The following is a 27,466-nucleotide window of genomic DNA, read 5'->3' on the forward strand; positions in this document are numbered from 1 at the left end:
AGAGAAAAAGCCTGGAGGTCTTTTTGCCAAGGTGTCTGGGAGGGAGGTTCAAGAGGTATACAAGGGGATCTAGGGGGGACCCCCTGCAGAAAGAGATCGTCAGTCAGGGTCTTAACCTCCCTCCAGAAGCCAAGGACAAGGGGGCACGTCCAGAAGATGTGGTACAAAGTACCCTCTGCCATACCGCAGCGCCAACGCCACAAAGGAATAGCTGGATTCAGAGCACGGAGAAGAGCCAGGGTGTGATACCAATGCATGAGGAGTTTGAACTGTATTTCCGGGAAGGTCACACATTGAGAGGACTGCTGGGCCCGAGACCAAACAATATGCCACTGTCCCGGGGAGATGGGCTTGCCAATCGCCTCCTCCCATCTAGCTATATAACAATGTCTAATAGGGTAGCCGGCTGCCTGTAAGGCGAGAAGCCGGTAAACTGAGGACATGAGACCCCTAGTAAAGGTGCCCGCACGGCAGAGTTTTCAAAAGCCGTGGGTAGGGAGACCCTTGTGGAGCCATACGAACAAAGTGGACTATCTGGGAGTAGTGGAGCCACTCAGTCTGGGGCAGGCCCAAGTTTGCCGTGAGGTCAGCGAAGGACCTGAGCTCCAATGTCACAGGGTCAACCAGATCAGCGATGCGATAAAGGCCCGCAGCCCGATGGGACCAAGCAAGTAGGGAGAATCTGCAACCTTTTAGGGCCCAGTAACTAGTCTTGGACCCACACCTGGGCTGAGGCCTAGTCGGGACTTTCTCTGGACCACACACGTCAGAAATCTGAGGGAGATATACTGTGACTCTAGCAATCTGCCTGTCACCTTCTGTATATATATATATATATATATATATATATATATATATATATATATATATATATATATATATATATATTATAAAAATCCTTTAGTCCCACAATGGGGAAATTTAGTGTGTTACAGCAGCATGGATAATAGAGTAATATTACAAGAACCAACACATACAAACTCAGAATAGCAGATAGAAAAAGGTACTAGGAGTCATAGCAACTAAAAAGAAAGACTTCAGGATAATTGTGCGGAGTGATCTTCACTTAGCCTGATGTAGATTATACAGCCTGATCACGGTTGGAAGGAAGGACTTCCGATAGCGCTCCTTCTCACACTTGGGGTGAAGCATGTCACCCACCACCTGTACTGGGTCCAGGGGGCTCCCCAGGACAGAGCTGGCCCTTCTAACCAGCCTGTTAAGTTTATTTCTGTCCCTGGCTGGTATGCTACTCCCCCAGCAGACCACTCCGAAGAAGATGGCTGATGGTGCTACAGAGTTGAAAAAGGCCCTAAGTGGTGCCCCATGGACTCCAAAGGCCCTCAGTTCCCTGAGCAGGTAGCCTGTTGTGGCCCTTTATTTGCAGTGCATCCAGGTGATCAGCTCAGTCCAGGTTATTATTGAGGAGCATACCCAGGTGCTGATAGGTCTTGACTATGTCAATGCCTGTCCCCTGAATGTCCACCGGATTCGTAGCATGTCTCTGTTTACTAAAGTCCACCACCATCTTGGTCTTCTCAGCATTAATCCTGAGGTGGTTCATTTTTTTACATGTGTAAAAAACACATCAAAATACACATGTAAAATGTCATTGAAGTCAATGGGAGTCTTAATTTTACACATGTATTTTGCCAAAATACACGCGCTTTTACTCCGTGTGAACGGACCCTAAGACTGTCTAGCATAAAGCTGCACTGTTTAAAGCTTATACACTATTAATGAATGGAGCTGTAACACATGAGCACCATATGATGGGATCCTAGTCACTGGCTCCCCATTGATCCTACATTTATCATCTATGGCTAGGTGATAATTGTTATTCGTGAACTAACCCCTTTGTGTTTTTTTTCCTTTTACTTGTGTACTTTACTTTGGCACACAGCAAATACTGTATTCCTATCATTTGCTTAAGTATTGCCAGTATTGATCTGTCCTTGTAGATAATAACTAGAGATGAGCGAACACTAAAATGTTCGAGGTTCGAAATTCGATTCGAACAGCCGCTCACTGTTCGAGTGTTCGAATGGGTTTCGAACCCCATTATAGTCTATGGGGAACATAAACTCGTTAAGGGGGAAACCCAAATTCGTGTCTGGAGGGTCACCAAGTCCACTATGACACCCCAGGAAATGATACCAACACCCTGGAATGACACTGGGACAGCAGGGGAAGCATGTCTGGGGGCATAAAAGTCACTTTATTTCATGGAAATCCCTGTCAGTTTGCGATTTTCGCAAGCTAACTTTTCCCCATAGAAATGCATTGGCCAGTGCTGATTGGCCAGAGTACGGAACTCGACCAATCAGCGCTGGCTCTGCTGGAGGAGGCGGAGTCTAAGATCGCTCCACACCAGTCTCCATTCAGGTCCGACCTTAGACTCCGCCTCCTCCAGCAGAGCCAGCGCTGATTGGCCGAATTCCGTACTCTGGCCAATCAGCGCTGGCCAATGCATTCTATTAGCCCGATGAAGTAGAGCTGAATGTGTGTGCTAAGCACACACATTCAGCACTGCTTCATCACGCCAATACAATGCATTAGCCAGTGCTGATTGGCCAGAGTACGGAATTCGGCCAATCAGCGCTGGCCAATGCATTCTATTAGCCCGATGAAGTAGAGCTGAATGTGTGTGCTAAGCACACACATTCAGCACTGCTTCATCACGCCAATACAATGCATTAGCCAGTGCTGATTGGCCGAATTCCGTACTCTGGCCAATCAGCGCTGGCCAATGCATTCTATTAGCCCGATGAAGTAGAGCTGAATGTTTGTGCTAAGCACACACATTCAGCACTGCTTCATCACGCCAATACAATGCATTAGCCAGTGCTGATTGGCCAGAGTACGGAATTCGGCCAATCAGCGCTGGCCAATGCATTCTATTAGCCCGATGAAGTAGAGCTGAATGTGTGTGCTAAGCACACACATTCAGCACTGCTTCATCACGCCAATACAATGCATTAGCCAGTGCTGATTGGCCAGAGTACGGAATTCGGCCAATCAGCACTGGCTCTGCTGGAGGAGGCGGAGTCTAAGATCGCTCCACACCAGTCTCCATTCAGGTCCGACCTTAGACTCCGCCTCCTCCAGCAGAGCCAGCGCTGATTGGCCGAATTCCGTACTCTGGCCAATCAGCGCTGGCCAATGCATTCTATTAGCCCGATGAAGTAGAGCTGAATGTGTGTGCTAAGCACACACATTCAGCACTGCTTCATCACGCCAATACAATGCATTAGCCAGTGCTGATTGGCCAGAGTACGGAATTCGGCCAATCAGCGCTGGCCAATGCATTCTATTAGCCCGATGAAGTAGAGCTGAATGTGTGTGCTAAGCACACACATTCAGCACTGCTTCATCACGCCAATACAATGCATTAGCCAGTGCTGATTGGCCAGAGTACGGAATTCGGCCAATCAGCGCTGGCCAATGCATTCTATTAGCCCGATGAAGTAGAGCTGAATGTGTGTGCTAAGCACACACATTCAGCACTGCTTCATCACGCCAATACAATGCATTAGCCAGTGCTAATTGGCCGAATTCCGTACTCTGGCCAATCAGCGCTGGCCAATGCATTCTATTAGCCCGATGAAGTAGAGCTGAATGTGTGTGCTAAGCACACACATTCAGCACTGCTTCATCACGCCAATACAATGCATTAGCCAGTGCTGATTGGCCAGAGTACGGAATTCGGCCAATCAGCGCTGGCCAATGCATTCTATTAGCCCGATGAAGTAGAGCTGAATGTGTGTGCTAAGCACACACATTCAGCACTGCTTCATCACGCCAATACAATGCATTAGCCAGTGCTGATTGGCCAGAGTACGGAATTCGGCCAATCAGCGCTGGCTCTGCTGGAGGAGGCGGAGTCTAAGATCGCTCCACACCAGTCTCCATTCAGGTCCGACCTTAGACTCCGCCTCCTCCAGCAGAGCCAGCGCTGATTGGCCGAATTCCGTACTCTGGCCAATCAGCGCTGGCCAATGCATTCTATTAGCCCGATGAAGTAGAGCTGAATGTGTGTGCTAAGCACACACATTCAGCACTGCTTCATCACGCCAATACAATGCATTAGCCAGTGCTGATTGGCCAGAGTACGGAATTCGGCCAATCAGCGCTGGCCAATGCATTCTATTAGCCCGATGAAGTAGAGCTGAATGTGTGTGCTAAGCACACACATTCAGCACTGCTTCATCACGCCAATACAATGCATTAGCCAGTGCTGATTGGCCAGAGTACGGAATTCGGCCAATCAGCGCTGGCCAATGCATTCTATTAGCCCGATGAAGTAGAGCTGAATGTGTGTGCTAAGCACACACATTCAGCACTGCTTCATCACGCCAATACAATGCATTAGCCAGTGCTGATTGGCCAGAGTACGGAATTCGGCCAATCAGCGCTGGCTCTGCTGGAGGAGGCGGAGTCTAAGATCGCTCCACACCAGTCTCCATTCAGGTCCGACCTTAGACTCCGCCTCCTCCAGCAGAGCCAGCGCTGATTGGCCGAATTCCGTACTCTGGCCAATCAGCACTGGCTAATGCATTGTATTGGCGTGATGAAGCAGTGCTGAATGTGTGTGCTTAGCACACACATTCAGCTCTACTTCATCGGGCTAATAGAATGCATTGGCCAATCAGCGCTGGCCAATGCATTCTATTAGCGTGAACTGAGTTTGCACAGGGGTTCTAGTGCACCCTCGGCTCTGCTACATCAGATTGCTACATCTGATGTAGCAGTGCCAAGTGTGCATCAGATGTGTAGTTGAGCAAAACTGACTCAGCACTGCTAAGTCTCTGCATTCGCATAGGAATGCATTGGCCAGCCTTCGGCCAATCAGCGCTGGCTCTGCCGGAGGAGGCGGAGTCTAAGGTCGGACCTGAATGGAGACTGGTGTGGAGCGATCTTAGACTCCGCCTCCTCCAGCAGAGCCAGCGCTGATTGGTCGAGTTCCGTACTCTGGCCAATCAGCGCTGGCCAATGCATTCTATTAGCCCGATGAAGTAGAGCTGAATGTGTGTGCTTAGCACACACATTCAGCTCTACTTCATCAGGCTAATAGAATACATTGGCCAATCAGCGCTGGCCAATGCATTCTATTAGCTTGATGAAGCAGAGTGTGCACAAGGGTTCAAGCGCACCCTCGGCTCTGATGTAGCAGAGCTGAGGGTGCACAAGGGTTCAAGTGCACCCTCGGCTCTCCTACATCAGAGCCGAGGGTGCGCTTGAACCCTTGTGCAGCCTCGGCTCTGCTACATCAGAGCCGAGGGTGCGCTTGAACCCTTGTGCACACTCTGCTTCATCAAGCTAATAGAATGCATTGGCCAGCACTGATTGGCCAGAGTACGGAATTCGGCCAATCAGCGCTGGCCAATGCATCCCTATGGGAAAAAGTTTATCTCACAAAAATCACAATTACACACCCGATAGAGCCCCAAAAAGTTATTTTTAATAACATTCCCCCCTAAATAAAGGTTATCCCTAGCTATCCCTGCCTGTACAGCTATCCCTGTCTCATAGTCACAAAGTTCACATTCTCATATGACCCGGATTTGAAATCCACTATTCGTCTAAAATGGAGGTCACCTGATTTCGGCAGCCAATGACTTTTTCCAATTTTTTTCAATGCCCCCGGTGTCGTAGTTCCTGTCCCACCTCCCCTGCGCTGTTATTGGTGCAAAAAAGGCGCCAGGGAAGGTGGGAGGGGAATCGAATTTTGGCGCACTTTACCACGCGGTGTTCGATTCGATTCGAACATGGCGAACACCCTGATATCCGATCGAACATGTGTTCGATAGAACACTGTTCGCTCATCTCTAATAATAACCACTAGTAACTAAACATAGCATAGGATATTGATGTCTGAGATAGCCCTGGGAACCAGACATTCACAAACCTCTAATATTTGTCTAGCAAATAAAAAAAAATAGAACACATTTTGACTTTAATTTGCAACTGCATTGGGTCATAGTGGATCAGAACAGGATTGTTTTATATTGATCAGAAAATTTGTATTAAATGCAAAAATATAGCTGAATGTATAAGCAGTAAGTATATGCTAAAGGGTACACCTTACAGATTCTGATGGTAATAAGTAAAAGTAGAATGTCTGTCTGAATTTTATGTAAGTCATTCACAGCTTTAGGATTTAAAGGAATTCCTTTTAAAATTTGGAAAAAATGGGGCAAATTGTGTTGTTTATCAAAAGGGAGCATGCATGTTGCTACCTACGGTATATGATGCCACCTCATGACTACCATGCACATACACAATTTTTTTAATGACAAAAGCTGGCACATGTTCAGACACACCACTTTTCCAGGTAGGTGAACTCAGCATGTTAGTTCAGCTGATCCTATTTCATGTTGGTAAATCTGGGCAATAAACAGACCAGGTTTCACAGCCATGTGTAATCGGCCATAAGGCTCCGTTCCCACAGAGTAATGCGCCGCTCACTTAGACATGTAAACACATGTCAGAGTGAGGTGCTTCAATACAGATCCCATTGACTTCAATGGGTGCCGGCTTACGCGCGTTACACATTGAAATCAATGGGTTATAAAGCCTCCCATCGATTTTAATGTGTAGCCTGGAAAAAAGAACGCTAGCGGTCTCCATAGACCACCATTGTGAGGGGGCGGATTATGACATGGATTCCGCGACATAATCCGTCCCCCTCTGTGCCAGTGTGAACGGGCCCTTAACTGGTTTACTGTGACAATCGCAGCAGGAGGATGCCTGTGAACGTTTTTCGGGGGTGGAGGGGTTCTTGTAATAATGGTTGCTGTTATTTATTAGTTGTCCGGAGGAAATGCTTCTCTCAAAAAAGAAAAAAAAAATCTCATTAATTTGCTCACAATGACATGAATACTAAATATACAGTAGTATTACAATATAACGTGCCACATGGATTCCATTATACAGATTTATACCTTATTTACTAATCCTTTAGGCTAGTGCTACACAACAACTTTAATTGTGCGACTAGAAATTGCACAAACATTACGAGGCAAAAAATTTAATGTATTTCTAAGGTGTTGAATGCAACATGACTTTATGCTGGATTCGTATGTTACACTGCTCCCATCAAATCTGTTGCATATGTTGTCTTGCACGCAACTAAATTGTGACATTATTTTTGTATAAGAATTTTGGTGTTTTTCATTGTTTTATAACCTGAACCTTCCCAGTCACTCAGTTTTACACTTTCAACATGGAACTTTGATTTCTTTTTATTTGCAAGTTCTTATGTACATTAGATTTCTTTCAATTTTAATAATTGCAACATGATGTTGTATTTGTCATTATTTTGCCATTGACATTTTGTCACATGATTTTAATGTGACCTTTAGTCGCATGATACATGTTGCCATGTAGCTTTAGCCTTATGGCTACTGACTGAAAGCTCAGATGTTCTTATGTGCCTCATAAAATATGTGAAGGATCTTGCTGGGAAGTCTGTTCTATGACTGTTTAAGACATCAAATGTAATATCCTTTCACGTTTTTGTGCTGCTAATAATCACATTATAGCTGCAGCACATTTTGCATTTGGCTGTGGTTATGTAACTGCTACTAGAGATGAGCGAGTACTATTCGAAACGGCCGTTTCGAATAGCACACACCCAAAGGAATAAATGGAAGCGGCCGCTTAACTCCATGCGTGCTGGCTACGGCCATTCATTCCTACTGGAGTTTCGAATAGTACTCGCTCATCTCTAACCGCTACCTGTCTCCTGGTAGTGCCTCTGAACACTACGCTGACAGACACAGCAGACCTTCTTGCCCCAGCTCGCATTGATGTGCAATCCCCAGGAGACCATCCGCAACCTCATCAGGAGCATGCACAGGCATTGTAGGGAGGTCATACAGGCACGTGGAGGTCACACACACTACTGAGCCTCATTTTGACATGTTTTAAGGACATTACATCAAAGTTGGGTCAGCCTGTAGTGTGTATTTCCACTTTAATTTTGGGTGTGACTCCAAATCCAGGCCTCCATTGGTTAATAAATTTGATTTTCATTGATGATTTTTGTGTGATTTTGTTGTCATCACATTCAACTTTGTACAGAACAAAGTTTTCAATGAGAATATTTCATTCATTCAGATCTAGGATGTGTTATTTAAGTGTTCCCTTTATTTTTTGAGCAGTGTACATATATATATAGCCGGTAGAGATTTGCATCCACACATCTACCTACAGTAGATGTGATGGCAAACCTTTTTGAGACCAAGTGCCCAAACAGCAACCCAAAATCCAATAAATTATTGTGGAGTGCCAACACGGCAATTTAACCTTAAAGGGGTATTCCCACGTCACATACTCACCAGTCTTCACTGCTGTAAAATCTTCTTTCTTCCTGGTTTCTTGCATCATTTGGTGGGCAGGGTTTCACATGCAACCTGCCGTTTAGCCCCCCCCCCCCCCAAATTAGTGTGTAGCTCCGACCACCACGTAGCGTGATCCCAAGGGGGCGGCTGAAGGGCCTGTGATGTCGTCAAAGGTCCTTAAACACTATATGCACAATATTGGACTATGAAGTACAGGCAGGAGCAACTCCATTCTGTGTTACATACAGAGACTGCCTCTCTTTGCCATAATGAACACAATTGAATTAGCTAGCCTGATAACTGGGAGAACAGAAGACGTTCAGAAATGAAAGCAGCTCCTCTCCCCTATCTGAGTGCAGGGAGCTAGGTCACGTGGTGTAGACACAGGAATAGCTAGAAACACAGGCTGGCTCCATGCACTTAGCCCCTCCTCCCTCCCCCCTGAGAGCAGCAGAGACATCACTTGACTCATGAGCAGATAAGTCAAGGGCTGTGTCAACAATGAATTGAATAAAGTAAGATAGTGGACAAACAAAGCAGTTTTGCTGAGCAGTGTATTAAAGGAAAAGTCTTAAATCCACATTAACAAGCAGTATAGATAGGATCCTTGTGATGGGACAACCCTTTTAATACTCTGTGGATCCACAATTGCGGATAATTATGGACCCACAAATTACAGTCATGTGAATGGGGCTTTACAGAGATTGTACTGAAAGGTAAAGGTCTCTGCATTTTTTTTTATTTTGAAAAATTAATGTTCACTATTTATATCGCACAGGATCTGTTTTATAGTGACCATGCAATGTTATTACAGCCTGTACTAATATCATGTCAGCTATAAAACAGATACTGTGTGATATAAATAGAGAAGGGACCCCACACAGTACAATCTGCCCCACAGTGGCCCACACAGTACAATCCACAATGCAGTGGCCCCCGCACACAGTACAATCTGCCCCGCAGTGGCTCCCCACACACAGTACAATCTGCCCCGCAGTGACCCCCATACACAGTACAATCTACCCTGCAGTGGCCCCCACACAGGATTATACTCCACAGTAGACCCCCTCCCCACACAGCATGAAATGGTCCACAGTAGCCCCCTCCCACACAGCATCAAATGGTCCACAGTAGCCCCCTCCCACACAGCATCAAATGGTCCACAGTAGCCCCTTCCCACACAGCATCAAATGGTCCATAGTAGCCCCCTCCCCAGACAGTACACAAACATACAGTAAATATACTTACCTGAAGAGCTGCTGGGCGTCCTCTCTTCTGTTCACTGCGCGCGCTGATGACTTACGTCATCAAACCTGCGCCTGTGCGGAGGTCACAGTCTGTAGTCAGTGTAGGCCGTGCATTTGCACATCCAGCTGAAGGCAGCAATCGCTCACTAACGGGGAATCCTGTACCGGATTACCCGTTAGTGAGTGATCAGGGCGACCGCACGCGTGCCGGCATAGAGGGCTCTGCGTGCCCTCTCTGGCACGCGTGCCATAGGTTCGCCATCACTGACCTAGATCATCAAAATAGTAGGACCATAACAAAAGATAAATGAACAACAACATGAAAATCTGATAATTAATAAAAAAATTTAACAAGTTATGCTCATAATGTAACCCTTTAAAGCGGGTATCAGCAACCTTCGGCACTCCAGCCCTGTCTGCGTCTCCGCACAGGCGGTGATGTTAAGACGCAGATGTCTTATGCACAGGTGAAGAAGTGGAGGCGGCGGTAGCAGCTCCATCAAGGTATCACAGGTAGATGAGTGATGATACCTTTTGTTGTTTTTCTTTTTTTAATTGGCCGCTACCTGCTGGAGTATCCCTAGTAGGTAACGACCTATTTCCCTACCTATCCCCAGTTGTGCTCATGGCCGACCCCACTTCTCCTTCTGCTATAGGACACATAAATAGGGAGCGGAAGCGGCTGTGAGTGCGCCTGCGAACTCCCAACAACTACCACCATTATTATATTCCGGGGGCTTTTCAGACCCCTCTTCTTCTAGTTTAAAGCCACACTCATCAGAAGGGCTTTAAACTAGAAGAAGAGGGGATGGGAAGAAAAAAGATAGATAAGAACATGCAGCTAAAAGACATACTAAACAAGGTTACTAGATGTGGTAAAGAGGACCCAAGACAGGATACTCAGAAGGAAATTACGAAAAAGGATGCAGCAGAGCACAATCTGAAATGTTTTTACACAAACGCACAAAGCATGGGAAACAAGGAGAACTAGAGCTGATGATACACAAGGAAAACTATGACGTCATCGGCATCACAGAAACCTGGTGGAACGACATGCATGATTGGAACATACAGATGGAAGGATACAACTTATTCAAAAAGAATAGAACTAATAAAATAGGTGGTGGAGTTGCATTGTATGTTAAAAAAGAACACATCTCCACAGAAATGACAGTTTTACAGAATGATAATCTACTGGAAATTATTTGGGTAGTAATTCAAGGGAAAAACAATGATAAGGACATCATACTAGGCGTTTATTACAGACCACCAGGACAGACAGAAGACATGGATGAGATTTTTTCACAGCAAATGACCACGCTCTCAAAGAAACATGAAATAGTGATCATGGGAGACTTTAATTACCCTGACATTCATTGGGAAACCCACACAGCCAAGAGTAAAGGCTCCATCAAATTTTTATCTTCTCTAGCAGACAACTTCATTGCCCAGCTAGTAGAAGAAAACATGAGAGGAACATCCATTTTGGACCTAGTCCTAACCAACAAAGAGCACATGGTTAAGGGACTACGGGTAGCAGGGACACTGGGATTCAGCGATCATGCTATACTTGAGTTTGGGGTTGCAAGAAGAAGAAGACCTGAGAAGACACAGACGTCAAGGCTCGACTTTAGCAGGGCAGACTTCAAGAGCCTGAAGGCAAGGGTTAGCAGAATTCCATGGTGCATAATTCTTAAGCACAAAAATGCGCATGAAGGGTGGGAAATCTTCCGTAGGGAAATCATTAAAGCACAGGAACTAACAATACCTAGAAGGAAGAAAAATGGGAAGCACCTAAAAATATCAGGATGGATGACCAAAAAATTACATAACCTGCTAAAAAGGAAAAAGGAAACATACAAAAAGTGGAAGATGGGAACTATACCTAAGGAAGAGTACACAGCAGTCTGCAGACTCTGCAAGACAAGCATCAAAGGAGCTAAGGCTGAACACGAATTGAAGCTTGCAAAAGAGGCAAAGAGTAAGGTAAAAGGATTTTGAGGATATGTTAAAAGCAAAAGAAAAGTGAAGGAGACCATTGGAGTCCTGAAGAATGACAAAGGAGAAACAGTTAACATGGTGGAACAGCAGGTGGAGCTACTAAATTCATATTTTGTATCCGTCTTCTCCCAAGAAACTAATGGAAATATCGACATTAATGGTGATGGAGATGAGGGGAAGGAGGACTCCAAGCTGACTATAAGCGAAGGTCTGGTAAGAGAGCACTTAGCCAAGTTACAGGAAACCAAGTCCCCAGGACCAGATGATTTACACCCTAGAGTCCTGAAAGAGATAGCAGAGGAAATAACAGAACCCCTTGCTATAATCTTCGGTAAGTCATGGGAAACAGGAGTGGTCCCTTTAGATTGGAAAAGGGCAAATGTTGTCCCCATCTACAAAAAGGGGAAAAGGGACGATCCAGGAAATTACAGGCCGGTAAGTCTGACCTCGATAGCAGGAAAAATCTTTGAGCAAATTGTCAAGGAACATTTACTTCGGTACCTGGATGGGAAGGCATTAATTAACCAGAGCCAGCACGGCTTTATGACCAATAAATCTTGTCAGACTAACCTGATTTCCTTCTACAACAAAATCACTGAATGGTTGGACCAAGGAAATGCCGTGGACATAGTATATCTTGACTTCAGTAAGGCATTTGATAAAGTATCACATAACCTTCTTATTGAAAAAATGATTAAGTATGGCTTTGACAAAAAATCAGTTAGGTGGATTCACAACTGGCTTAATGATCGGGCACAACGAGTAATACTAAATGGCTACACATCGAACTGGAAGAAAGTCAAAAGCGGGGTGCCGCAGGGCTCTGTTCTGGGCCCAGTACTTTTTAATATCTTTATAAATGATCTGGACGATGGAATTATTGGGGAACTCATAAAATTTGCAGATGATACGAAGATAGGAGGAATAGCCAACACTAGAGAGGAGAGAGAGTGTATTCAAAAGGACTTAGACACACTGGAACAATGGGCTGAGGCGAACAAAATGGTATTTAACAGGGACAAATGCAAAGTTCTACATCTGGGTAACAGAAATGTAAAAAACATATATAGTATGGGAGGAATAGAACTAAGTGATAGCATAGGGGAAAAGGACTTGGGCATAATAGTAGATCACAAATTCAACATGAGCCAACAGTGCGGTGCTGCTGCAAAAAAGGCTAATAAAATTCTGGGATGTATTAAGACAAGCATTGAATCTAGATCAAGAGAGGTCATTATTCCGCTGTACTCTTCCCTGGTCAGACCACTCCTGGAATACTGTGTACAGTTCTGGGCGCCTCAATTCAAGAAAGACATCGATATCTTGGAGCAAGTCCAGAGAAGAGCAACCAAAATGGTGGAAGGTCTGCAAACCATGTCCTATGAGGAGCGGCTAAAAGAACTGGGATTGTTTAGTTTGCAGAAGAGAAGGCTGAGGGGAGATTTAATAGCAGTCTACAAATATCTGAAAGGTAGTCACAGTGCAGAGGGATCTACCCTATTCTCATTAGCACAAGGAAGTACAAGAAGCAATGGGATGAAACTAAAGGGAAAGAGATACAGATTAGACATTAGGGAAAACTTTCTGACAGTGAGGGTAGTGAGAGAGTGGAATAGGCTGCCACGGGAGGTGGTGGGCGCTCCATCAATGGAAATCTTCAAGCGGAATCTGGATAAACATATAGCTGGGATGATTTAGGAAAACCTGCACTCGCAGGGGGTTGGACCCGATGGCCCTTGAGGTCCCTTCCAACTCTACCATAAAAAAAAAAAAAAAAAAGTATAATAATCAGAAACTTGAGAGGTGAAGAAATATAATAAACACTGTTACTAACTCACTTCTCCTGGATCCGGTGTTACTCCTAGCACAGGCTACTTATCATCTTATGTCCATATGTCCATATTAATTATCCTATCCTTCCTCCTATCCTATCCTACTTTATTATATAATAATAATAATAATAATAATAATATAATAATATAATCACGCAAAACTGGCTGAACGGATTTGAATGAAATTTGGCTCATAGATAGATTGTAACCTCAATTAAAATATAGGCTACTTTTTATTCCGGTAAATGACATGGCTTCATGACTTATGAATTTATGTTCACATACTATATTAAACAGCTCTTAGCAGCACCATATCTCAGCCAGGGCTGTTATCTCTCTGTGTAAACACACGCTAACCCCCAGTGTGTACGCACATTTGCATATTATCTGATCTGTTCCAGTGCTGACAAACTGACATGGGCAATAACTCCTTACTGGCCTCAAGCCAATGGCATAGTGTAACTCTTCATGCAATCAATCAACAAAACTGTTCAGATTGCTACCATGGAACACAAGGATTTGCAGCAAGAATTATACAGATTCCTTTGACAGAACAGAGCCACCCCACACTTAACTACAAGAACTCCACCAGCAACTGCACTTTTTGGCAAGCCTTTGTGCATTAAGCTTTCGAACATCCCGGTAGTTTCCGTCCAAACTCCATTGATCCTCAATGATTCCCTTGCCAAAGGCAGGATGAAAAGATATGCAGATAAGAGCAGTCATCGCATCAGGTCCTTGTTAAAAGGCTGAGACCTAGTGACAAATTATCATCCCTTCATCATCCGAAACCCTTTCAAGTCACGCACATCAAAGGCACCATGGTTACTGCTCAATGCCAGGGTCATCAAGTCACAAGAAATGTGGCCCATTTTAAAAAGCTTCATGGCTACAACCCAGGAGCAAGTACAGAGGAGACAGATGATGAGGAAAACCCATCAGATACTACTGTTTCAGCAACACCAATAGATACCTCTGAAAATTCACAAACTTTATCTGATAATGAGATATCTCAACGCAACCCGACAAGAATGAGTCGAAGGCCACCAGCGCACCGAATGGACTATGTGCTGCAGTTAAATTTTCCTGTCAATCTGTATATTTGATTTATTGTCCATTTATAATGGTTGCATTTTCTTTTGCTTTTTTTTTTATAAGAAGCGGAAAGATGTGATGTTCTTACTAGTATATTCTATATGTTCTTTGTTGCTTACTCATTTTGCTTTGTCTGCCTAGCAACAGGGAGGTAGTAATGGAGGAGGAGCTGAGCTAGACAGGGAGCCTTGGAGGAAGCATGGAATAAAGAATTCTGTTCTATAAAAGTAATTATTGCATGGTGGACTTATTCCAGGTGACCTGCATCCATACTACACTACAACCATGTATTATTACAGTCACCCACTCTATTAAAAGGTGTCATGTAATAGAGATAGAGTGCAGCTTCTTCCAGCAATGGTTCTTGATCGCTCAGTGCCTTAATTGCAAGACCTGTGACCAGTCCTGGGCATCAGCCGATCACCAGGAAGTCCTATTTTAGAGCAGTGATTGTCCAGATGGGACAATCCCTGTACGGCCTGGCTCACATTTAATATCTTTTGCTTTTTGGAAGAGCAAGAACAGAGCCTGGATAGATTTTCAACGTAATTTCTTGAAAATCTCAGCAAGCAATAGATATTTTTGAGATTTCTGAAGGGCTAATGGTGCTGTTCTGAACTTCACCATACACCACCAGCTACACGTTGTGTGAATAAGGCCTCAGAATTATGTGAAGAACTACATACATGGACATATTGTCCTCTTCAAGCTGTCAGAATCAAGTGACGCAAGATGGCGTATGTGTACAGCTTTACACATTCTACACCTATTGTGATGTCACATAGTGTCTGTGATGTCATGTTCCTAGTGATGTCATCAGAACTGCCACTGGAAAGTTTGGCCAACTTTCAGTTATTGTTTATAAGCATCCTAATATTTTTATAAAAAAATATCCATTGTGACATATATCTAAGTCATATCTGATGGGTAGGCGCACAAAGGATCATTCTACGGTGGGTGAAGGCATTAAGGAGCATTATAATGCCCTTTAGTACCCTCCCACAGTATAAATGCCCATTAGTGCCCTCACCCATCATATAATGCTCTTTAGTGTACTCACGCATAATCAATATCAACAGCGGCCAGGAGAAATGGGTTTGGTCCGTTGTCCGCCAGTTGAGTATCCCTGCTGTATAGGTTACGTTGTGGCAACAATAAAAGGCATTATACTGTGGGGGAGCTTTGGAGTTGGCTACTTGCCAACTCTACCAAAACATTTGGGTGGGTCCCAAAAAAAAGAGGTGACCTGCCGGAGTCCCAGGAGAATGGGCAAATGTTGTCACATTATGTGCCACTTGTGTCTTGGAAGGGGCATGACTGCCCTTCTGCCCGTTTTGTGCCACGAAAAATAGAGATGCACCAATTGCAAAAAGAGGCTTGGCTTTGGTAAAAGTTGACATAGTCACTCCAAAACTTTACTCCCCATTTCACACTGAAACAGAACCCATAACATGATTGACATTAGGTGATGGGCCCCATGCTCCCCAACACTACCTTCATCTACAAAACCCATTGTCTTATAATGGGGTCTGATACTTTGATGGGAAAATTAAATTAAAAGGAGTTGTATGAGATCAGGAAACAATAGTGCCTCACTTGCCCATGGGTCATGCCCATACCTACCAACCATTGAAATCAGTTTTTAGGGAGAAATTGGGCAGAAGCACACACCGTGCACAAAAAGTTTTCAGGCCATGCCCCTTGATTATAGTATAAATCTCAGGCAAGGATTTGGTCATTATGAAACCCACACAATTGTGTGGGGCCCAAGAGACCAGGGCTTTTTGCACTGTTAGGGCCAATAAAGGGGGATTTTTTATTTATTTTTTTTACCTACAAATGGGGTGCTGGTGGTTCCAGTAAACTGGGCATGGTCTAAAAATTTTGATGAATTCCACATTGTAACCCACACAAAATAATGCCCCACTGTAGCTCCCACAGAATAATATCTCATTATGGCCTCCACAATGTATAATGTTCTTTTGTGACTTCCATACACAGTATAATTACCCTATAGTGGCACCCACATAGTATGGCCCCCCAGCAAGTATAATGCCTCATTATGGCCCCTGTACAATATAATGGTCCATCGTTTTTATGTTCATTATGTGTTACCGTTCCTGCCAGACTGATGCTACAGGTATCAGATGAGACGTCATAAATAATAAGATGGAGAGCTTACACCATTCTGTAGATCTGATAACCTATGTGATCCACACAAAGCAGGGGGTTATCAAATCCACAGGACAGAATAGCTCTCGCACGACCATGGATAAAAATGGCCACAAAAAATGGACAAAACAGTTTTTTTTTTTTTTCTCATGGCTGTTATGCACCTGTCTAGGGCTCATTTTCACAGATCTCTCTTAGACTTGAGGTTTTTTTTACAGATCTGTGAAAATGGAAAAAAAGTGGCACATGTCCTACTTTTTGATGGTCTATCAAAATGGACTGTCAAAAACTGTAAATGTCAATCGCTATTTTGTAATCAACGTCTTCAGGCTTACTTTACCTCTCTCATCTCTTCTCTCTCCAATAATGCTAAATGACCCTTTGACACTTTTCACTCCCTCCTCACACCAAAGGTGCGGGTACCTGTCACAGACCTCAGTGCGCAAGACATGGTCATGTGCTTTATAGACAAAATCAACATATGTCAAGAAATAACCCAATCTCCAAGCGGCATCAGTACACTTCCCTCCCTTGCTCCTCATTGTGAACTCTCTTTATTTGACATAGTAACAGAAGTCTCCAAGCTCTTTTCTTCTTCTCACCTGACTATTTGCACAAGTGATCCTATCCTGTCACCAGTGGCGTAACTAGGAATGGCGGGGCCCCTTGGCGAACTTTTGGCATGGGGGCCCCCCTGACACCGAAGACCTCGACCGACCCCCTCCTTCGCATTTCTGCGCGCTCTATTATGCCCCTAGTGGCCCCTGCACATAGTATTATGTCCCTTAGTGGCCCCTGCACACAGTATTATATCCCTTAGTGGCCCCTGCACACAGAATTATGCCCCATAGTGGCCCCTGCACACAGTATTATATCCCTTAGTGGCCCCTGCACACAGAATTATGCCCCATAGTGGCCCCTGCACACAGAATTATGCCCCATAGTGGCCCCTGCACACAGTATTATATCCCTTAGTGGCCCCTGCACACAGAATTATGCCCCATAGTGGCCCCTGCACACAGTATTATGTCCCTTAATGGCCCTTGCACACAGTATTATGTACCTTAGTGGCCCCTGCACACACTATTATGTCCCATAGTCGTCCCTGCACTCAGTATTATGCTCCACTGTGGACACCCATAAACAATTATTACACTCTGGGGTCTTTTCAGACCCCAGAGTATAATAATCAGAGACCTAGGGGGAATAAAAACATAAAAAAACACTGTTACTTACCTGTCCCCTGCAGTCCTCCGCTGCCGTCCTTCTTCAATGACGTCGGACGTCACATGACCCGGGACGCAGGCTTGGTTCATATGACGTCAGAGACGTCAGACAAATAGGCCTGAAGCCAGGGCCGGCCTGAGCGCACAGCGTAGTCGGGCAAGTTCTGGGGCCCACAGAGCCTCTGAGGGCCCCCTGGCACTTGCCTGCCCCAGCACTTGCCTGTCCCGATTTCAGCTCATCGGTGTCCGATGGACGCCGATGAGCTGAATACATAGGCGATTAAAGCAGGAGCTGTGACAGCACCGCTCCTGCTTAACGCTGCGGTGTGTGTAGGCGCAATGTGATGACGTCAGATCGCGCCTACAACTATGTGAATGGCGTGAGAGCAGAGAGAGGAACGGCAGGGGAGCGATGGAAAGTGAGTGTAAGTGTTTGTTTTTTGTGTTAAACATTAAGGTGGAACATAATGAAGGGAGCCCATGAAACTGGGGGGCAAATGAAGGGGGGGGGAACGGCATGACACTGGGGCAATGAAGGGGGGGGCGGCATGACACTGGGGTGGATGAGAGGGGGGAGAATGGCATGATACTGGGGCAGATGAAGGGGGGGAACGTCATGACACTGGGGCAGATGAAGGGGGGAAAGGCATGACACTGGGGCAGATGAGGGGGGGGAGGAGAATGGCATGACCCCCGGGCAGATGAAGGGGGGGGGAGAACGGCATGACACTGGGACAGATGAAGGGGGGGGGGCACGGCATGACACCGGGGCAGATGAAGGGGGGGGGGGAATGGCATGACACTGGGGCAGAGACAGGGGGACATGAAACTGTGGGCAGATGAAGGGGGGAGAACGGCATGAAACTGGCGACAGAGAGGAAGGGGGGACATGAAACTGGGGGCAGAGGAAGGGTGTATATGAAACTGGGGGAGAGATGGAGGGGGGCATATAATTTACGGGTGACTGTAGAAGGATTATACTGTGTGGGAGCACACGAAAAAATGAATGAGAATGGGCGGAGTCAACATAAAAGTGGGCAGAGCTAAATTTTCTGTAGCGCGCCGCACATTTTCTCTCTTTCTACTCTTCAAAAGTTGGGAGGTATGGCGTTGGTGACGCCGCGCTCCTGCGTGACGTCACTCACTTCATCTGTGACGTCCAGTGTCCCGACTCCCCCTCCACAAGGGGGCCCACTGAGGCTATGTCGACCAAGGGCCCATAAAAACCTGGAGCCGGCCCTGCCTGAAGCCTGTATTATTCTTATGAGTTTACACTATTTTTGTTTATTGTGTTGGCCCTTATTTTTTGTTGTATTTGAATTTACCAAAGGTTTTGATTCTCACCTCCTCAGTGACGTCATTGTAGGTCACCACTGAGGATTGTGACTGGGCCTATCACAGGTCTCATCGGTCACGTGGGAGGCCAGAAGAGGACGCAGAGGAAGCACCGGACACCACAGGGAGAGGTGAGGGAAGGTTGTGTTTTTACACCTCCCCTGAGCTTCCACTTATTATACTGTGAAAAGACCCAGAGTATAATAATCTCACTTCCGGATCATGACAATGGTACTTGGCCCCAGATGAATCTTTGAGGTTCGCCAATCTCTACTTCTGGGCATTGTGGAAGAGTGCAACTCTGTCATCTACATGTGGCTGATAACTCCATGTTGGACGCTAAATAATTGACCTTTGGTTATTTAATTTCTCCTCCAATTACTGACAGCTATTTTGGGCTACAGTATAAACCTTTCCTGGAAACATTAGAAAGCCTAGAAGATGAGTCATGAGCTGTCACATATCCTTCAGGGAGGCGTCTACATCACTGCAGCCATTCATCACATCTATTCTATGTTTATAAGATAAGAATAAGAATAAGAATACATTCCTCACATACATTCACTACCTAGGCAATGCCCTTAACAAAGATGGCGTCTGCACAGTCATCGCCGCCTAGAAGCAATGTCTGATATCCGCCAATCACCTCAGAGAAGAGAAGCCTTCCCTTGTATTGTTAGTCACGTGTTTACCATTACGGTCGTAGCTCCGCCCACGGAAGAGAACGTGAAGGCAAAAAATAAAACCAAAACAAATCGTAATAAAGTTGTCAGTGAGACAGACTGGAGGAGCCGGGAGGAGCAGGGCCAGGTGAGGAGCCTGGGTGTCATGGCGGCCGTGTGTGCACCGGGGGTGTAGTGTAGTGTGTACCGCATGGGGCATTGTTGCCTTGTCACAGTGTGAGTCCATCTCTAGTGATGCTGCTCTGGTGACTCTGAGTACATCACTGAGTGCAGGTATAGCAGTGGCCAGTGTGTGCAGGGTCGGTGTAGTCCTCATTGTACATACATTGGGAACACACAGCACAGGGGCAGCATCTGTTATATATATGTGGCATTGTATTATACAGTTATACCTAATATATATGTGTGTGTGTGTGTATATATATATATATATATATATATATATATATATATATGTATATATATATATTAAAATGTATATGTGTCTTTGTGTATATGTATATATATATATATATATATATATATATATATATATATATATATGTATATGTTTGTGTATTACATATCAGTCTGATCTTTTCTCTATCCAGGGATGATGTCAGTCTTAGTTTTGTATTTCAGGATGATGAATATATATATCTCCTACATCCTGAACTACCGATCCAAGAATGACATCATCCCTGGATAGAGAAGATCAGGCTGATATGTCAGTGCTGTCTTGTTTACTTGGTGCTTTAATATCAGCTGTCCATCTAAGTGACATGCATTAGCGTCATATTCATTGTCACGTGTGGATGACAGGGAGGGATGTGCATTCTAAGGATAGCAAGAATAATGAACATGTTACATCACATCACATACATGTATAGGAATGAAGGACTTATGTGGATGACTCTGAATTCATCACCTCTGATGGTATTCAGGTACTTCTACAATAAGCTGCAATCCCAAGAACAGAATACAAACCAAAGTTGCGCTGTTAGTGGAAAAAAGTAGGATCCTAAAATTTTTTAAAAAAATTTTCTGCAATTTTATTCCACCTCTTTAGAGTACTTTCACAAGTGGCAATTTGTTTGTGCTGCCTTCGGTTAAGAATCACAAAGACTCCCTAATGGACAATATTAAATGTATGTTTACTTCGGATTGATGCATTAGGAGTATGTCCACACAGGACTGATCCACTGCAGATTTGTGATGTGAAAGTCAGTGTGATCACTGCAGATTTTACTCTAGGGCTAGGTTCACATCTGCGTTCGGGGTCTGCTTTGGGACCCTCCGAACTGAAACCTAATCCGCATAAAAAGCGGTTACCTTAGGAAACCTGCGAACCCCATAGACTATAATGGGGTCTGTGTGGTTTCCGCTCAATGTCCACGCGAAAAATTTTTTCATGTGGAGAGGGGAATACAGATGTAAATCAAGCCTCAAGCTATAGTGACATGATTGTGTCCGTTTCTCAGCTGTAAAAAAACAGACACTTTTTTTTTTAATAACATCCATTCCATGCCCATCTGTTTATTTTGACAGCTAAGTGTCATTTTGCTTTTGTGTACCATTAAAAAAACGGATCTAATTGTTTTCTTCCGTTTTTAGTGGCTGACACTCAGATGCAAATCTATTTTGATGACTGATAGAAACAGACCCACTGGAAAAAAAAAGAAACAGTCCCACTGGGAGAAGATGGGGGGGGGATTATTAAGACTGGCATCCTTTGCACCAGTCTTAGTCTCTGGCCTCTTAGTAATTCCAGTACACTCCCATGCATCACCTTTCACACAAGCGCACTGGAGCTCCATTGGCAAGGCTTTATGTGGACATTCAGTTTCCCGTTCTTCTGATCACTGTGGGATTCCATCGATCTGACACTTAGTCCCTATGTATAGGATAAGTGTCTATCACGGCACAACCCCTTTAATATTTACAGCTTAAATGTTATGTTTTTGCCATAATCTCAGCTTAAACACTGCAGTTTTCCCGCAGTTTTGGAAAATTATAGCAAGAACTGCAATATACCCTATAGGTGTTGCACAGCAGCTGTCAGCAGTGCACATACATGGTTAAATAATTTATACTTGCTTTGAGTCACTTGAAATATTTAGTATATAATACATAGAAATACTTATTAGTTTTATGACTGTAGCACATAAAATAAGCTCATGGAAAAAAAAAGCTTCTACAAAGAAACAGCAAAAGTGATCTTATTGTATGAGAAGGAGGCGGAATAATCGAATTATGTGTAAAAAATGGAAATAATCGTTTCATCTATGCTACCGAAATCTCTCAGCAAAGGGGAACTTCTGCTTTGTATATTCTGATAGATCTTCTTTGTGTATTCAGATTTTGGCCTAAATTATGGCTGTTCATGGGTTAAAGCTTCCTTCCCTACAACAACTGTGCACATCTAGCAGTCATATGGTGGCATTAATGTGCCTATATTATGTAGCTTGTAACTTTTTTTTATATACATTTTGTGCAATTTAGGTTGAATGCCATGATCCCTATTTACTTCCTCTAGAATTGTGGTGTAACATCTTCTTTTTGTCTCAGATTAATTTAAAATAATTTTTCATGAATTTGTTCTGAAAAGAAGAGCTGCGCCTTGCTAGAAGTATCAAGGTAGAGGGGTCTTGTTGAGTCTTAAAATGCACCTGATTTATTACTGTCTTGCACCGGTTTTCTGGCTCTATGGGCAAGATTTAGTATGACCGATATTTCATACAAACAACACTGAGCCGATCCTCGTGTATTACCACTGGAAGAAAATGTGGTTTAAATGTAGAGACAAGTGCTTGCTCACCTGGGTGGGTTGTGAGGAAGTCACAACAACCCAAATAACCTTGAGAGCAAGCAAATCCAGGGTATGTAGAATAAGGGCAGCAGCTGCAGGACCGTTACACGAACGGGAACGTACAACGAAAAATTGGGGCCGGCCTGATACAATGCTCAGCCTGAAGAACAGCGCTCACCCAGAAGATGACAGAAACTTCTTTAATAACAAAGGGAACAGCACAACTACAATGGTAGTCCTTCCTCAAGTGCACAATCCATTGGAGCCATCCAGGCCAGTGACTGTGCACTTGAGGAAGGACTACCATATGTCCGAAACGCGTTGTGCTGTTCCATTTGTTATTAAAGACGTTTCTGTCATCTTCTGGGTGAGCGCTGTTCTTCAGGCTGAGCATTGTATCAGGCCGGCCCCAATTTTTCGATATTTCATACGTCAGTCTTATGCCCCGACTGGCGCAGGGTATCCCTATTTATCGAAAACCATTTGCCTCTTCATCAATGAAGCGCTCTCCTGTGCCCCATAAAGGAGATCTACACCAGTTAGGAGCTGGAGTCCAGTGGGGGAGACTTATCCTCTGTCAAAGGGCGTAAAGTGCGGCCAACCCTGGTGGGGGGAGGCCTGGACCTTGTCATAGAGGTCTGACATTCCCAATAGCACCAGGTCTGACCAATTTGTCATAAGTGTCAGTGATGGAAGAGGTAAAATTTCCCATATGCACGTCATTGACCTTAGTGGTCCAGAGGGACATAGATGGCGGTGTTGTCTGCTTCCATAACAACGGTATACAGGCTTGTGCCACCATCACCAAAAATCTCAACAAGGAGCAGGACCAAGAGGTCTAGTGGTTCCGGTCACGTCTGATTATTTTGCATATATCATCATCAGAAAGTATGTAGCAGCGTCCCCTCCGCCTCCCCACACCTTCAGCACTGCAGGGCGACCTCAGAGAACATGGTATGTAGCATGGCGGAGACCTGGTACCAGCATGACAGCAGCTTATAGCTCGCTTCCTGGAACTGGTAGAAACTTTGAGTCATCTCAAACATGCAGTCTCTCTGCTCAGTCAAGAATTAGAGATTTAGCAGGAATAGGGGACTGCCTCAAATTTCTCTTCACTTTCTGTAATGTGAAGGGGATTTTATTACTCCTTCAACTTTACAAATCAATTGACAACTGGATATTACCATTTATCTGGTCAAAGGAGGTTTGTCCTTACACGGCCTGACAATATCAGTACTGGTTAGACTACGTGAGAGTATAAGGAGGCACCTGCAACTGGAAAGGTGTTATAAGAAAACATCACCCAGGATTATATTATGGAAAATGTAGTTGTTCACTAAAAAGAGCTGACGGGTCTCCTTTAAGGTTGTGAACCTTGATATATAAAAGAGAAAAATAGTCAAATGTTCTTGCAAATTTCATCCCTAACTTTCCATGTTGATCCTATTGTCAGAAAATACAAGGAAGCTTGGTTAGCCTGATGGTGATTGTGCTATCCAGGTGATGAAGGGAACTATTGAGTCATGATATGTTGCAGTGTCAGCATCCATTCCCTCTTTCATTGCTTCCCTTGTACAGTAGTGCGATCTACTAACACTTTCCTTGTTACTCCATCTTCCTGCCACTCAGTAAGTAACTCAAACGTGTCTAGGGCTGGAGACACACGAGACGTATTTACAACGGGTTTAAAGCCGCTGAAGATCCGGAACAATTCTTACAAGTGAGTCATTTGAAAACCACCTGATTTTGATCTGCTTTATGGTGACAGCTTTCCCGAAACCAAGTGATCTCCATGGTACCATGTCTTTGTTATTTGCAAAGACATGGTACTCTCTGTGTGGTCTGGGGTCTCTAGAAATGAGGCATCCAGTCTTGGGTTTTTAGAAAGGAGGTGCCTAGCCTGAGGTCTGTCGAAAGCCTGGTTTGGGGGGAATTAGGAGTCTGTACTGAAGTGGTCTCGAGGAATCCATATTTGTTTAGGGAGTGTGGTTTGATATGCAGCTTTGTTGTTTGGAGCCATAATATAGCCATGGAAGTTTGATAGTTTACCAATCACCATGCCGTAATGTAAGTGGGCCCCATTAGGGGTCCCATCGCAGTTAACCTGATGCCTTGCTGACACATATAAGACCATTCATACTAAGTGAAATGTCACCATTTATATTTCTGTGAGTCCTTTATGTGTTGATCCAGTTCAGTTGCTGCGGTCTCCCGTGTGGGCATAGTCACTGGTTTTGTTGGTGGGTAATGTTCTGCTTTTTTCTATGTGACAGCTTGCCTTGAGCATACTAAACTGTAAGCCACTTACCACTGATCCCGCACGGTTTATGTGAGGGGAACTGAACTGTTCATCAAGAAAGAAATCTTCACATACAATTTTAATCTGTTTAATCCTCTAACCAAGAAAATCTGCGTGACAAATCTCTTGTATGTGAACCTTAAATAATGGAAGGCATTGACTGCAATCTGTGGGTGAATGAATACTTAGGGAGAGGTTTCCTACTGTGTGGTCCTTTCTTTTACATTTTCGTACATACTGCTGCATCAAGTCAATTTTCATCTGGTTTATCAGCTGTATTATAGGCCAGCGTTGCATTAGAGCTGTATCAGTTTTACACTTTCAGATGATGATGTAATGTAAATGGTGGCTTCCTGCCTCTCTCCCATTGGCAGATGTCAGGGAAGATAGGGATCGGGAAGTTGGGTTTCAGCTGCCTGATCCTTTTATTCTCAGGAAGATAAGCTGCTGCTAAAGGAATCTCATAGAGGCTTTCTCCTCCCGTAGCTTATAGACTTCATTCAGTGTGAAATAAATGGAGTTCTGTGTTAAGATGACAAAGAACATTGTACGTAAAGGGAACTTGTCACAATGAAGATGCTTACAGGTTCCCTTTAAGTACAATCTGCAGCCATCATGTTATAGAGCAGGAGGAGCTCTACAGATTGATACAGTGGGGCAAAAAAGTATTTAGTCAGTCACCAATAGTGCAAGTTCCACCACTTAAAAAGATGAGAGGCGTCTGTAATTTACATCATAGGTAGACCTCAACTATGAGAGACAAAATGAGAAAACAAATCCAGAAAATCACATTGTCTGATTTTGTAAGAATTTATTTTCAAATTATGGTGGAAAATAAGTATTTGGTTAGTAACAAAATTTCATCTCAATACTTTGTTATATATCCTTTGTTGGCAATGACAGAGGTCAAACGTTTTCTGTAAGTGTTCACAAGGTTGGCACACACTGTTGTTGGTATGTTGGCCCATTCCTCCATGCAGATCTCCTCTAGAGCAGTGATGTTTTGGGGCTGTCGCTTGGCAACACGGACTTTCAACTCCCTCCAAAGGTTTTCTATAGGGTTGAGATCTGGAGACTGGCTAGGCCACTCCAGGACCTTGAAATGCTTCTTACAAAGCCACTCCTTCGTTGCCCTGGCGGTGTGCTTTGGATCATTGTCATGTTGAAAGACCCAGCCACGTTTCATCTTCAATGCCCTTGCTGATGGAAGGAGGTTTGCACTCAAAATCTCACGATACATGGCCCCATTCATTCTTTCATGTACCCGGATCAGTCGTCCTGGCCCCTTTGCAGAGAAACATCCCAAAGCATGATGTTTCCACCCCCATGCTTTACAGTAGGTATGGTATTTGATGGATGCAACTCAGTATTCTTTTTCCTCCAAACACAAAAAGTTGTGTTTCTACCAAACAGTTCCAGTTTGGTTTCATCAGACCATAGGACATTCTCCCAATACTCTTCTGGATCATCCAAATGCTCTCTAGCAAACTTCAGACGGGCCCGGACATGTACTGGCTTAAGCAGTGGAACACGTCTGGCACTGCAGGATCTGAGTCCCTGGCGGTGTAGTGTGTTACTGATGGTAGGCTTTGTAACATTGGTCCCAGCTCTCTGCAGTTCATTCACTAGGTCCCCCCGCGTGGTTCTGGGATCTTTGCTCACCGTTCTTGTGATCATTTTGACCCCACGGGGTGATATTTTGCGTGGAGCCCCAGATCGAGGGAGATTATCAGTGGTCTTGTATGTCTTCCATTTTCTAATTATTGCTCCCACAGTTGATTTCTTCAATCCAAGCTGGTTGCCTATTGCAGATTCAGTCTTCCCAGCCTGGTGCAGGGCTACAATTTTGTTTCTGGTGTCCTTTGACAGCTCTTTGGTCTTCACTATAGTGGAGTTTGAAGTCTGACTATTTGAGGGTGTGCACAGGTGTCTTTTTATACTGATAACAAGTTTAAACAAGTGCCATTACTACAGGTAATGAGTGGAGGAAAGAGCAGACTCTTAAAGAAGAAGTTACAGGTCTGTGAGAGCCAGAAATCTTGATTGTTTGTAGGTGACCAAATACTTATTTTCCACCATAATTTGAAAAATAATTCTTACAAAATCAGACAATGTGATTTTCTGGATTTGTTTTCTCATTTTGTCTCTCATAGTTGAGGTCTACCTATGATGTAAATTACAGACGCCTCTCATCTTTTTAAGTGGTGGAACTTGCACTATTGGTGACTAAATACTTTTTTGCCCCACTGTATATAGTTTTGTGGGAATAGATTCATTATAACCTGTCATTGATTCACTTACTAGCTTCTGCCCGCGACTTTGTCTGCAGGTTGTTGGCGTTGATGATCCGCCTATATTCAGCAAATTGCTGCCGTCGATGGTTTGCCTCCTCCGGCATTTTGGCAGCTCGCAAGCTGTCCTGCTGCTGACCTTGTTCCTCACA

General features: G+C 44.3%; 1 protein-coding gene across 1 annotated transcript in view; it reads left to right on the top strand.

Annotated features, from left to right (window-relative positions):
* Positions 1 to 19,940: 19,940 nt before the first annotated feature.
* The window catches only part of INPP5K (inositol polyphosphate-5-phosphatase K), a 45,211-nt gene continuing 37,685 nt past the window's right edge, over positions 19,941 to 27,466 (top strand). Inside the window, exon 1 of the mRNA XM_075263939.1 lies at positions 19,941 to 20,063. The gene's annotated coding sequence lies outside the window, so the exon portion shown is untranslated. The remainder of the gene's footprint in view (positions 20,064 to 27,466) is intronic.

Source organism: Leptodactylus fuscus, chromosome 2 (genome assembly GCF_031893055.1).
Source record: "Leptodactylus fuscus isolate aLepFus1 chromosome 2, aLepFus1.hap2, whole genome shotgun sequence".
Lineage (NCBI taxonomy): Eukaryota > Metazoa > Chordata > Amphibia > Anura > Leptodactylidae > Leptodactylus > Leptodactylus fuscus.